This window comes from Pteropus medius, unplaced genomic scaffold, assembly GCF_902729225.1.
Source record: "Pteropus medius unplaced genomic scaffold, Ma_sr-lr_union100, whole genome shotgun sequence".
Taxonomy (NCBI): Eukaryota; Metazoa; Chordata; class Mammalia; order Chiroptera; family Pteropodidae; genus Pteropus; species Pteropus medius.
In genome coordinates, this window is record NW_024342466.1 from 2,901,800 (window position 1) to 2,912,448 (window position 10,649).

General features: G+C 59.5%; 1 protein-coding gene and 1 pseudogene across 1 annotated transcript in view; both read right to left on the reverse strand.

The window, feature by feature from the left end:
* PER2 (period circadian regulator 2) overlaps window positions 1-1,346 on the reverse strand; it is a 38,365-nt gene extending 37,019 nt beyond the window's left edge. Inside the window, 1 exon segment of the mRNA XM_039861602.1 lies at window positions 1,190-1,346. The gene's annotated coding sequence lies outside the window, so the exon portion shown is untranslated.
* An 8,692-nt stretch (window positions 1,347-10,038) lies between these two features.
* Window positions 10,039-10,157, reverse strand: LOC120601765 (uncharacterized; annotated as a pseudogene).
* Window positions 10,158-10,649: the final 492 nt, after the last annotated feature.

Below are 10,649 nucleotides of genomic sequence, written 5' to 3' on the forward strand. Positions count from 1 at the left end.
GGGAAGGGGCATCTCCGCTCTGCAGCCAGAGAGAAGCCGGTGGCCCTGCTGTGTCTGCCTGGGGGGTGGGGTGGGGTGAGAGGTACTCATGGGGGCTTCTGCCATTGTACTGGAGCCCCTTCTCCCAAATTCCAGCCCACTCAGGATTTGGGCCTTCACTGAACCTCAGGAGCTCACCCCGACCCAGATCGAGACCCTTGAGATGATGGGAAGATCCTGCAGACACCCTGAACCCAGGCCCGGCCCTGCCACAGTGTGTGCCAGCAGGGGTCTGAGCCTCAGATTCCCTCTCTGTCAAGCCAAGGGGTCACCCTGGATGATTTCCAGGGCACCTTCTGGATCCGTTGTTCTGTGAGTATGAATCAGCTTCCCAAACTGGTTTCTTCTGTGTGGGTTACAGAAACTGTGGCAACTGAGTTGTCACCCCTTACCCTGGCCTTCCTGGATGGCTTAGCAAGCTGCTGCATGGCCCCTGGTCCACGTCTGGGACTTGGCAGCCAAAAGAAACCCCAGAAAGGTGGTTCGATCACTATTAACAAAAATTGGGACCCCCTTCTACCCAACCAGGGTCGGCACAGGGGGTGAACATAAGGTGGGGCTTCCCTGCCCACAGGGTTCCCAGGCCTTCCTGCCGCTCTGCTCGCACACCTGAGGGGACCTACAGGCTGTCCACGCTGGGCTCTAGACCAGCGTCCATCAGTGGTCCCTCCTAGCTGGGGACTTGGCTCTCGGGCCTCAGGGCAGGCAGCCCGCACCCCCAGGGACCCTCCGTGTTCCCACGGACAGTCGCAGCGCCCCGTGGCCGCCTAGGCCTCCCCGGCCCCCTCCCTTTAGGGGAGGGAGGGCGCATTTAACGACTCGTCTGGAGTCACTCAGCAGCTCTCTGAGCGCGGGGAACCCCTGGGAACCTCGGTTTCTCCATCTGCGCAATGGGGAGAACGGCACCCAGCCCCAGGCCGGTTTCAGGCGGAGAAGGAGTGGAAGAGCCCAGCAAACTCGGTGGGCGCCTCGGCGGGCCGGAGGATCGGCCGCCGTGGCCCGGAGCCCGCCCGCCGGAGCCCAGACCCGCCCGCCCGAGGCCCGCGCCGGCCGGGGCGGTTACGTAACCCGCGAGCCGGGCGCCGTGCGCAGGGTGCCGGGCGGCAGTCGGAGTCCAGCCCCGCGCCGCTGCTCCCCGCCGTGCACTCACCGGGCCTGTCCGCGTCCTCGCCTGTCCGCCCGCCCGTCCGCGCTCCGGCCACCGACCCCGCGCGTGGCCGCAGCCGCCGAGAGCAACGCGTAGACAGCCTGGCCACCCGCCTCCGCCGCCGCGGCCGCCGAGCCGCTGTCACATAGTGGAAAACGTGACCGCGCGCGCCGCGCCCGCCCCCGGCGCCCTCCATTGGCCGCGGTGCTGCCTTATTTGCATACCAGGGAGCCGGGCCTGCGAGCCCCGCGCATCCATTGGCTGCGGTGCCCGTCGCTCTCTTTACATAAGATGCACATGGAACTCCATGTTCACCGCGTCGGTTCCTCAATGAAGACGCGGCGCGCTCGTGCCCCCCTCCTCGTCCTCCCGAGTGGTCCCTTCCACTTCCGGCCTCGGCGCCTTCCATTCAAGACGGCGCGCGTCCGCCGGCTCGGGGAGCCCGGAGTGGCGCATACCACCGCGGGGTGGGGGCGCCGGGCGCGGGGCGCGGGGCGCAGGCCCGCTCCTGCGCTCCTAGCCCTGCCGGCCGGGCAGACGGACTCCCGCGGAAGCCCAGACCCGGGAGGCTGCCACCATCGGCGACAGGCCAGAGGCGCGTCTCTGGCGGACATCTTTCATTCACACATTCACATTCATGCATTTACCCGCTCTTATTCATTCACTGCTAGGCAACGAAGCTGCCCAGGGGACCAAAGCAGGACGGCCTTGCAGGAGCTCCCGGCACACGCCCACCTAGGCCACCAAGGTTAGCATTTGTCCCAGATCTGCCAGGACGGGCAGCTTTCCAAGTGGCCTTTCTTATTTTTGAGACCATGCGTCCAATTTTAGGTTCAGGAAATAGGATCATTTTTACTATGGGAGGTACAAATGAAATAAACGATTTTGTCCCTGCCCTCAACCACATCATTAGGCACAAAGGACTTGAAAAGAGAACTTAATCGAACACTGAATTGGGCATTGCGGATCATAAGTTAAGTAGGGCCGGAGTTATCCCCAGAGGCTTCATGCTGGAGGCAGCACTTGAAGAGCTGGGAAAGGAGGCACAAGCCACAGAGACACAGGAGCTCGGGGCCCTGGGACAGCACGGGGCCCTGGGACAGAGCACCGGGCCCTGGAGCACCTCGGCTGAGCCCACCTGTTCTTTCAGTAAACGTTGTTTGAGGCATGTCAAATCCCCAGGCTCTTGTCCAAAGTGCTGTGAGAGACCAGTTAGAGAGTGAGACGTTGGTAGGACATGGAACAGCAGGCAGGCTCCAAGGTAGCTCAGCTGCAGCAGGCTCTGAAACACAGAGTCTGATAGGAGAAGCGAGGCTGGCGGGGCTCTGTAGGGCTGAGGGGGCACGAGCTATCCAAGAAGCTGGTGCCTGTAGCATCTCCCTCCACGAGTCCCATTCTTCCCAGGCACTCCTGGGGACCAGGGCTGGGAGGGTAGGAAGATCTCGTAGCCTGCAGGCAAACTAAGCCGCCAGTTCCCAAAGCCAAACGCACGTTCAGGAATCCCTGCGTGCCAGCCACCTCTCTCCCTCTCCCTGACAAGGTGTGTTTGCAACTGCCCCAGGTGCAGACGCAAACCGGGGCAAATACCAAGTTCATCAGGGCAAGCCTTCCCACCTAAGCCCTGGGAGGCCTGCTATGTGGCTCACACTCCACTGCGAGAGTGTCCCCTCCTGTTTCTCTGACAAGGACACCTGGACGCACTCCCCGCCTCCCTCCCTCACACACACACACCCCCACACACATGCCAAGCAAATCCAGGCCCAGCTGCACGGACACACCCGAAAGCCCTTTGTTTCTTCACGCTCATTGACGTCAATGCTGAGCTCCATTGTTCTGGAAACAAGAGTAAACAGACAGCTCATCCACACTGACAGACATTCTCCTGTTCAACCTGCCCTGGTCTCGCTCCACTTTCAGTCTGCAGCCTAATGTCATATTTCCACCCTAAATTTAGCCTTTTCTGTTTCGAAACTGAAAATATTGAAATCAACTATTTTAGAGAGTAAGTGTTGTGGCCTCCAGAACTCTTCGGAACGCATCTGTTCTCAGTGTCTCACAGCTAGTTTTTCCTTCTCGCCGTCAGAAACTTTCGCGCACTCCCCAGGCATTTATTGACACTTGGGCGTGAGGGGTGTGCAAACAATGGTTTCGTTGGATCCTTTGCTTGTTGGGAGTCTGCAAAGTAAGGGGTGATGAGGCAAGTTGGGCAGCAATTTCGTTTAAGTTGGGGTGTAAGTCCTGGGAGAACAGGACAGACCAGGGCAGACACAGGTCAATAGGAGAACACCCCAGGCCAATATGGTCAGCCTACACTGATACGGAAATGTCTTAGAATTAGCCGTCACCTCTAGTACAGAGCTCCCGGCCAGGCAGATTGCCGTTGGCACTGGGGGAGGCAGGCTGGCAAGAAGGAAGTCTGGGAAACGGGGTGGCGAGCCAGGTCCCCAGCTGCCTGAGGAACGCTCTCCTGGGAGGAGCTGGCCTCTGGTCTCCGCCTTCGTCCTGCCCCCCAGCCGAAGGGCTGCTCCGTGCCTGTACCCAGTCTACTTCCACCACCCTATTTCCTCCAGGAGGCCTGGCCTGAGTGAGCCCTGCCCACCTGTGCCTGGGCCCTACCTGGCAGGCCCCTGTGCACCTGGGCCTCCATGCCCTTGTCAGGCCGCTAGCTGGCTCTGTCATTCACTCATGTACTCAGTCAGCCGGCTGTTTACTGGGCAACTACTATGCGACAGGCATGGAGCTGGCCACTGTTTCCTCTTGGGGATCACACGGTTTGTGGGCCCGCAGCTGGGGGGCAACCTACCCTCTCTAAGGAGACAGAGAGGACGCCGTCGGTCTTGTCCTCCAGCCGCAGAGCCCCCTTCCTGGGTCCAGGGCCATTCAAGATGACAATACCTGACTCAGGCTCACCGTCCAGCCCCCCTCACCCCTGGTGCCGGTGCACGGCGGCTCAACACGCATGCCCGGGGCGGGGCTCGGTGGCAGCCCCTGGCAGGGACGCTCTAAGCCAGCCCTCAGAGGTGTACCCACAGGCAAGAGCAGCTGCACACTGGGTCTGTAGACAGTGGGGGACAAGGCCCGCCCGCCCCTTGTGATCAAGAAGGCCCAGAGCCAGGCAGCGGCCAGGGGGCTGCTGCCTCTGTACGGATGTGAGGTGGTCTGTGGACTGTGGAGAGAAGCCATCTTTATTGTGTGCTAGCCACCTGGGAGAGGGGCTTTTTGGTTTTTAAACCAAGTACAGATCCAGAGAAGGCCGTCGGTTGTTCTGGAGAGAACTGCGGGTGTTGTATGTCCCCCCGGGAGTCACAGGCAACGGCGAAGGCGTGGGCTCCGTCCTCCTTCCCCTCCCCCCGGGGAAGGCGCCTGGAAAGGAGTTGGCTCGTCCCGGCTCAGTGCTACTTGGCCTGGAGTGTCACATCGGGTCCCCGCTGTCCCCCCACGAAAGGCAATCTCAGCGTCACGGCGCGGTGGCACGGGCTGGCTCTCCAGTACCCTGTCGGTCAGAGGCAGCGAGTGGACAGCCTGGCCCTGTTCTCGTTTTGAGAGAGGAAGTGCTCAATACTTCACTGCGAAGCACGTTAGCCTTAGGTGCTTAGTTCTTTGCGGCTGTCCTTTGTCAGATGGAGCTCTCCTTCTATTATGCTTTACTTAGTCTGCTGAGAGCTTTTTAAAAATCACACTTTGGTGCAATGGGCTTTTAATCCGTGGCAATGATGATTTTAAAATACTCCCCCAAAATAAATCTAATTTATTTATTATGGATCTGCAAAGAATTGAAGTCACACAGCTTTGTCTCTCGTATATGACTCTGCACAGACTTGCTTGATTCGTTCTTGTATCTGAGAACAAAAATGTAAGATTAGCACCCAGGTCTCTGCCTTCTTTATGCTGCGTGGGTTCCCTTTATTGCCATAGGAAGCCAGCGGTCAGTGTGCGCCCCACTGTTCAGTTTTCCAAATAAAAGGCGTGGTTTTCGCTGGAGCCGAAAAACTGCTACCCTGTCACTTAAGGAAGAATTAAACATCGAACTTCTTACTTACGAGCCATTCGTTGAAAAACCAAGGATTTCACTGAGAAGGGCTGTGCCCTTGGTGTGGGAGACGGGGTGGCCGTGGGCAGGTTGAGTGGCGGTCAGATCTTTGCCTTAGCACCTTGAGTGCTGAGGTATGGGTCAGATCTTCCGGCCCCTGGAGGCTTGAGCCCCTTCCCAGAGCTTCTGGGTCTCCGGTCCTCCTCACTCTCCCAGTGGGGCCAAGGAACGGCAGCTTGTCAGTGAGGGTCCCCGTGTCCGAGGTGATGCCTGTTTGAGGTGACCCCAATGTCCAAGGTGGCCCCCACATCTAAGGTGATGCCCTATGTCTGAGGTGACCCCCCATCCGAGGTGATACCCATGTCTGAGGTTTCACCCCATGTCCTAGGTGACACCCATGTCTGAGACGACAAGGTGATGCTTTCTTCAGAGGCCAGCAGGATCTCCCATCGGTAGGTGTGTCATCCAGCTCGTCTTCGGCCCCTGCAGGGTCTCTCGCCCTGTCGCATTTTGTCCCCCAAGGCTGTAACCTCAGCTTGGTTCCGCCAGCACTGCTGCTGATGCTGAGGGGTAGCCCAGCGGGCACCCCCAGCCCTGGATGTCCCGGCTGCAGTGTCAGGAATCGGGGACTGGCAAGGCTGCTCCCCGTCAGGATGCCTGACCTTCAGGGCCGAGGCTCATGGCGGGCACGGACCTCGGGGCAGATGGCTGCGGTTCAGTACGTCCTCCTCAGCGTTCTGCTGGGCACGTGTGCGTCCCTGCCCCTTAGTAAAAGACGCCTGACCTCACGGCACAGTGGGAACCGTGTGGGGCTGTACTACGTCACCGAGGAGAGACAGCCTTGTCTGCAGAATGATCCTGTGGCCCCTGCGGAGCCTGGGAACCAGGTGGCCAGAGGCCAAACTCCAACGTCCCTCCCGTCACCAGAACATTCTCCCCACCCAAAGTCTACCTCCGCGATGTGCGTGGCTGCCAGGTGCCCTCGGCACTGTCCTACCTCCCGTTCGAATTCACACAGGCTCGCGGGCGGGGACGGCGGGGTGCAAGCCCCTCTCGTGGGCCGTGTCCCCCCGTTCGAGTGCAGCCGCGCCAGCTCTCAGGGCCTCTCGGGAGCCAACAGGGCCCCGCGCCTTCTGCCCAAGTCTCTGCCCCTTAGTGTCCCTCCAGTAGACTCTGCCCTGTGTGTCCTTGATCGCCGGCTTCTCTTTGGAGACCAGTGTGGACAAAAATGCCAGTTGTCCCCAGACCAAAGCCTTTTGAAAGCAACAAAGGGTTTGATGGGGCCTCTGTGGGGTGGGAGGCGCCCTTGCTGAGGGTGGTGACAGTCACCAGGCTGAGTTGCAAAGGCCGGAGCCGGCGTAGCTGTGGACCGCGGCAGCCTCGAGGCACATGGGGGTGCCATGCATGAGTGAAGCCGCTGTGCACCCCACTCCTGCTCCTTCTCGACAGCCTGGCCCTAGGGGGAGGAGGAAGGGAAAGCAGGAGACACCCCAATCCACCCATGGCGCTAGGAGGCTGCTGCGGCCCCACATCACACAGGCGTGAGTGTGGGGGTGCTCGGAGGACAGACAGGCTCCCCCGGCGTGGCTGCCCCAGCACCGGGCCTCTCCCGGAGCCCCTAGGGTGCAGCTGAGCAGAGCAAGTGGCCACTGGGGGCGGGCAGGCCTGGGCCCCGCCGCGGGGTCAGTGGTCTGGGCCGGCTGGCATTCCCGCCGAGCCTGGGAGCAGGCGCTCAGGGGAATTCGGCATACCCGTCCCGTAGGAGTTCCCTGAGAACCTGGACCAGGACACCCCACTGAGGCCACGGGCAACCCCGAGAGAACGTGCGGGACCCCAGAGAGAGCCGTGACAAGGGGCCCCGGACTCGGAAGACGCCGGGTGACTTAATGCAGGTGGGGCCTCCTCGGCGCCATGTCCTTGGCCTTGCTCCTCCAGGCGGAGGTGCTGCTGGGGTGGAGCGGTCCCCCCAGACCTCTGCCAGGGGCAGCAAGGGGAAGCAAAGACAGGACAGAACTTGCCCCCTTCCCAAACTGTGCACCTGAGGCTTGGGAACAAAGGGTGGCCAGGACAACGATGGCCTGCCAAGCCCTACGCGGGGAGCGACGAAGGGGCCCGTGGCTACAGTAGGTCAGCGACTGTTGTGAGGGGGTGTGTAATGGTGGGGGACGGGGGGTGCAAGCAAGACTGTGGAACTGGGAGGCGGGACAAGCCGAGGGCTGGGGCCAGGGGCCCCCTGGGAGAGTAGGACCTGTCACTCTCTCTTCTGCGGTCCACCTAGCTTCCTGTCCCTCAGAGGATACCGCTGGGGAGCTGGCATGCCACATTCTGACGACACAGATGTGGGCGTCTGAAGGAAGCTCCCGTGGCTGCGGAGTCCGCCCTGAGAGACCAGCACTGGCCCGGCCTTCCCTGCACCCCGCTTGAGCCCTTCAGACCGGCAGAGTGAGGTCCCGTGCCCTCCGCTCCAGGCTGTGTGCTCCAGTCCCCGCACACTGGCAATGGGGGAAGTCGCACAGCCCCCCGCTTGCTGGACCTGAAGCCCAGGGGGCTGTCACCGGCGGCCCAAGGGGTTCTTCCTATGTCCCCTCAGTGGGCACTGCAGGGCAGGCCTGAGGCGTACCCAGTGGGAGGCGGGAGGCAGGACAGAGGCAGCAGACCAATTCCTTGCCCTCTGCCCTCTGGTTTTTTGCTCAGCCGGTCCGGAGGAGCCCCACGGGGCCGAGCATGCGCACGTGCTGAGCGTCTGCTTTGCCCCATGTGGTTTGCCGGAGCGGTGGCCAGAGGCAAAAGCCTCGCCCCGTGTTCTCGTGTGTCCTTGACTCTCGCTGGCCTGGCGTTGCACCTCCCGAGGAAGCGTCCGCTCTCCAGCCTGTCCTCAGGCCGTTTTCCGAGAACTGAAGCGGAGACCCGGATGCTGAAAGCGGGCCCTCGGGGTTCACTTTGGAACCGCGCTGCCCACCTGTCTCCGAGCCACAGGGGCCCCGCTCCTAGTGGTAAGTGGGCTGTGATAATGGGGCTTCAGCCGCGGCCTGTCTGGGGATGGTTCTTGAGCTAGGAACGGTGTTATGTTTTTTTTTAAAGGGAGGCAGCCTACACGCTGATCACGGGGTTCTCACAGCTACGAAGGAGACCGAAGGTGGTCACGGCCTGACGGGTCCCCTGCGCCGAGGTCGGGAGTAGGATAGGGTGTGCTCCCGGGCCGTGGATGCGGGTGGCCCGGCAGGTGAGCCGAGAATTTCAGTTCCCAGGAGCCTCCTAGGGCAGAAGCAGTCCCCCTCCCCTTGCAGGGGACAGGCAGTCCTCACTAGACGCCTCGCCTGGAGCAGACATCTTGCAGAATGACACGTGTCCTCCTCGAGACCTGAACCACTCTGTGGGCCCCCGTGGGGCCCGCCCAGGGAGAGCCCCCTACACTGTGGGGAGCTGCGGGCCTGGCTAACCTGTGCCGGCAGGACCCGAGGGTCACGTGGCGGTGGCTCTCAGCGTGTGGCAGGGACCGGATTGGTGGCTAGAGGAGCATTCACTGCGATGTGCACGCCTCCGGGACTTGGAACCCCGTGTTTCGGCCCCGGGAGCTGGCCCTGGCTGTTTCCTGGGACGACTCCAGCGCCAGCAGCAGCATAATGACCGGCCCCCTGAGGCGGGACAGAACAACCTTTGCCGGTGTCTGTGGTGTAAGTTCTTCCACCGTGGTCAGTTTCAAGCTACCCAGTCGGGCCTCTTACGACAGTGGCAAGTCCACAGCGCAAGCGGAGGCCTGGTCACCCAGCCCGGGTCTCAGTGGCCAACATCGGCGTTTCCTCGGACAGCGGAGTCTGGGGCTGCCCAGTTACAGGGAGAAATGGGTCTCCCCAAGTTCGACACCTAGGAGACAATTTTTCCAAACACTTTATTTAGAAGATTTAAAAGGTGCCGTTGCTACCAAGTAATCGCGACCCAGTGCCGTGGAGATGTGGGTGGGCCCCGGCTTCGCCTGCGGAGTCTGCCACGAGCCCGCGCTCGCGGATGCGTCATAGCGGCTCTCGCGGTTCGTGGCGGGGGTGCCCGTCCTCACTCGGCACTGCTGCTCTTCGTGGCTGTAGAATCCACCGACAGCACGAAGGAGCCTGCCCACGCTCCCGTCCCGAGTGAGGGCCCTGCTCAGGGCCGTGTCTCTCTCCCGCGCATTGGCGTAAGTCATCGGGGCTCCAGTGAAGGAGAGACGGCTGCCGTGCGTCCCTGATTTTCCCTCCGGGACTGACCCGAGCTCTCCCATCTCCTTCCTCCCAGCCCCACACTCACCGGCCGAGCCTGGAGAGCCGGAGTCTGGGCTGACCTCAGCATTCCAGCCCCAGACCGATTCCAGCCCTCGGGGTCGAAGGCCAGGAGGAGGTCAGCAAAAGTCCCCGTGTCCCTGGCAGATTGGTCCACAGTGCGGGGGAGGGTAAGCACGGAGCAGTGGACGAGCTGTGCCTGAGTCCTCCCGCCTTTGCTGTGGAATACCGGCCTGAGTTTATTAAAAGAAGATGGACTTACCTTACAGATAACGGGCATAAATTCATAGTTTATGTTTTCAGAGGTGTGCGTTGGTGCGGATATGTACTTAGAGAAACAACTAAAAGGACCATCAAAACTTTTACAGTGATTTTTCTCTGGGTCGTGGAACATGGGTGATATTGATTTTCTTCTTCATATTTTTTAGCATCCTTCGTCTATTCTATAATAAGTATTTATTACATGTCACATATATTTGTATATACGAATTATAAATTCTATATAACCTGCATTTATATATTATGATAAATGTATTTTTTAAACTTTTTAAATTTTTAAAAAATTTTTATGCCTACAGCACCCGGTCTTCCTAGGCGGTCTCCCATCCAAGGACTCACCAGGCCCGACCCTGCTTAGCTTCCGAGATCAGATGAGATCGGGCGTGTTCAGGGGGATGTGGCTGAAGATGATAAACATTTGTATAAGTAGAAAACATATAGCTTTAAATGTTATAATGTACTAAATTTAAAATAAAAGATGAGTTTCGAATATGTTTCATGTCCGTTTAAATGACTTGCTTTGTGACTCGAGTTATTAATTGAGATGGAGGATCGGGATGAGAACAGTAAAAATTAAAAGCGCTGAATTCGTCATACTGTGAAGTTCTTAATTTTATTTGATTCGACCTCTATTAATTTTCCAGTTTTGGTCAATAATTAGATAAGTATGAGTTTCACGCTTCTTTACACATCTACTGCTTATAGTTATTGTTCAAACCTCGTAGAAATTACAAGCCGTCTAGAGAGCAAGAGTCAGATGAGAAACGATAAACAAACAGAAAACCACGCGACAGGTGTGGACCAGGCGCCACCGTGCGGGCGGCAAAGCTGAAGCCCGGCCGTGAGCTCGGAGCTGATGTTGGGGGCTGGGGTCACGCCGCCACGCAACGCTACGCAAGGG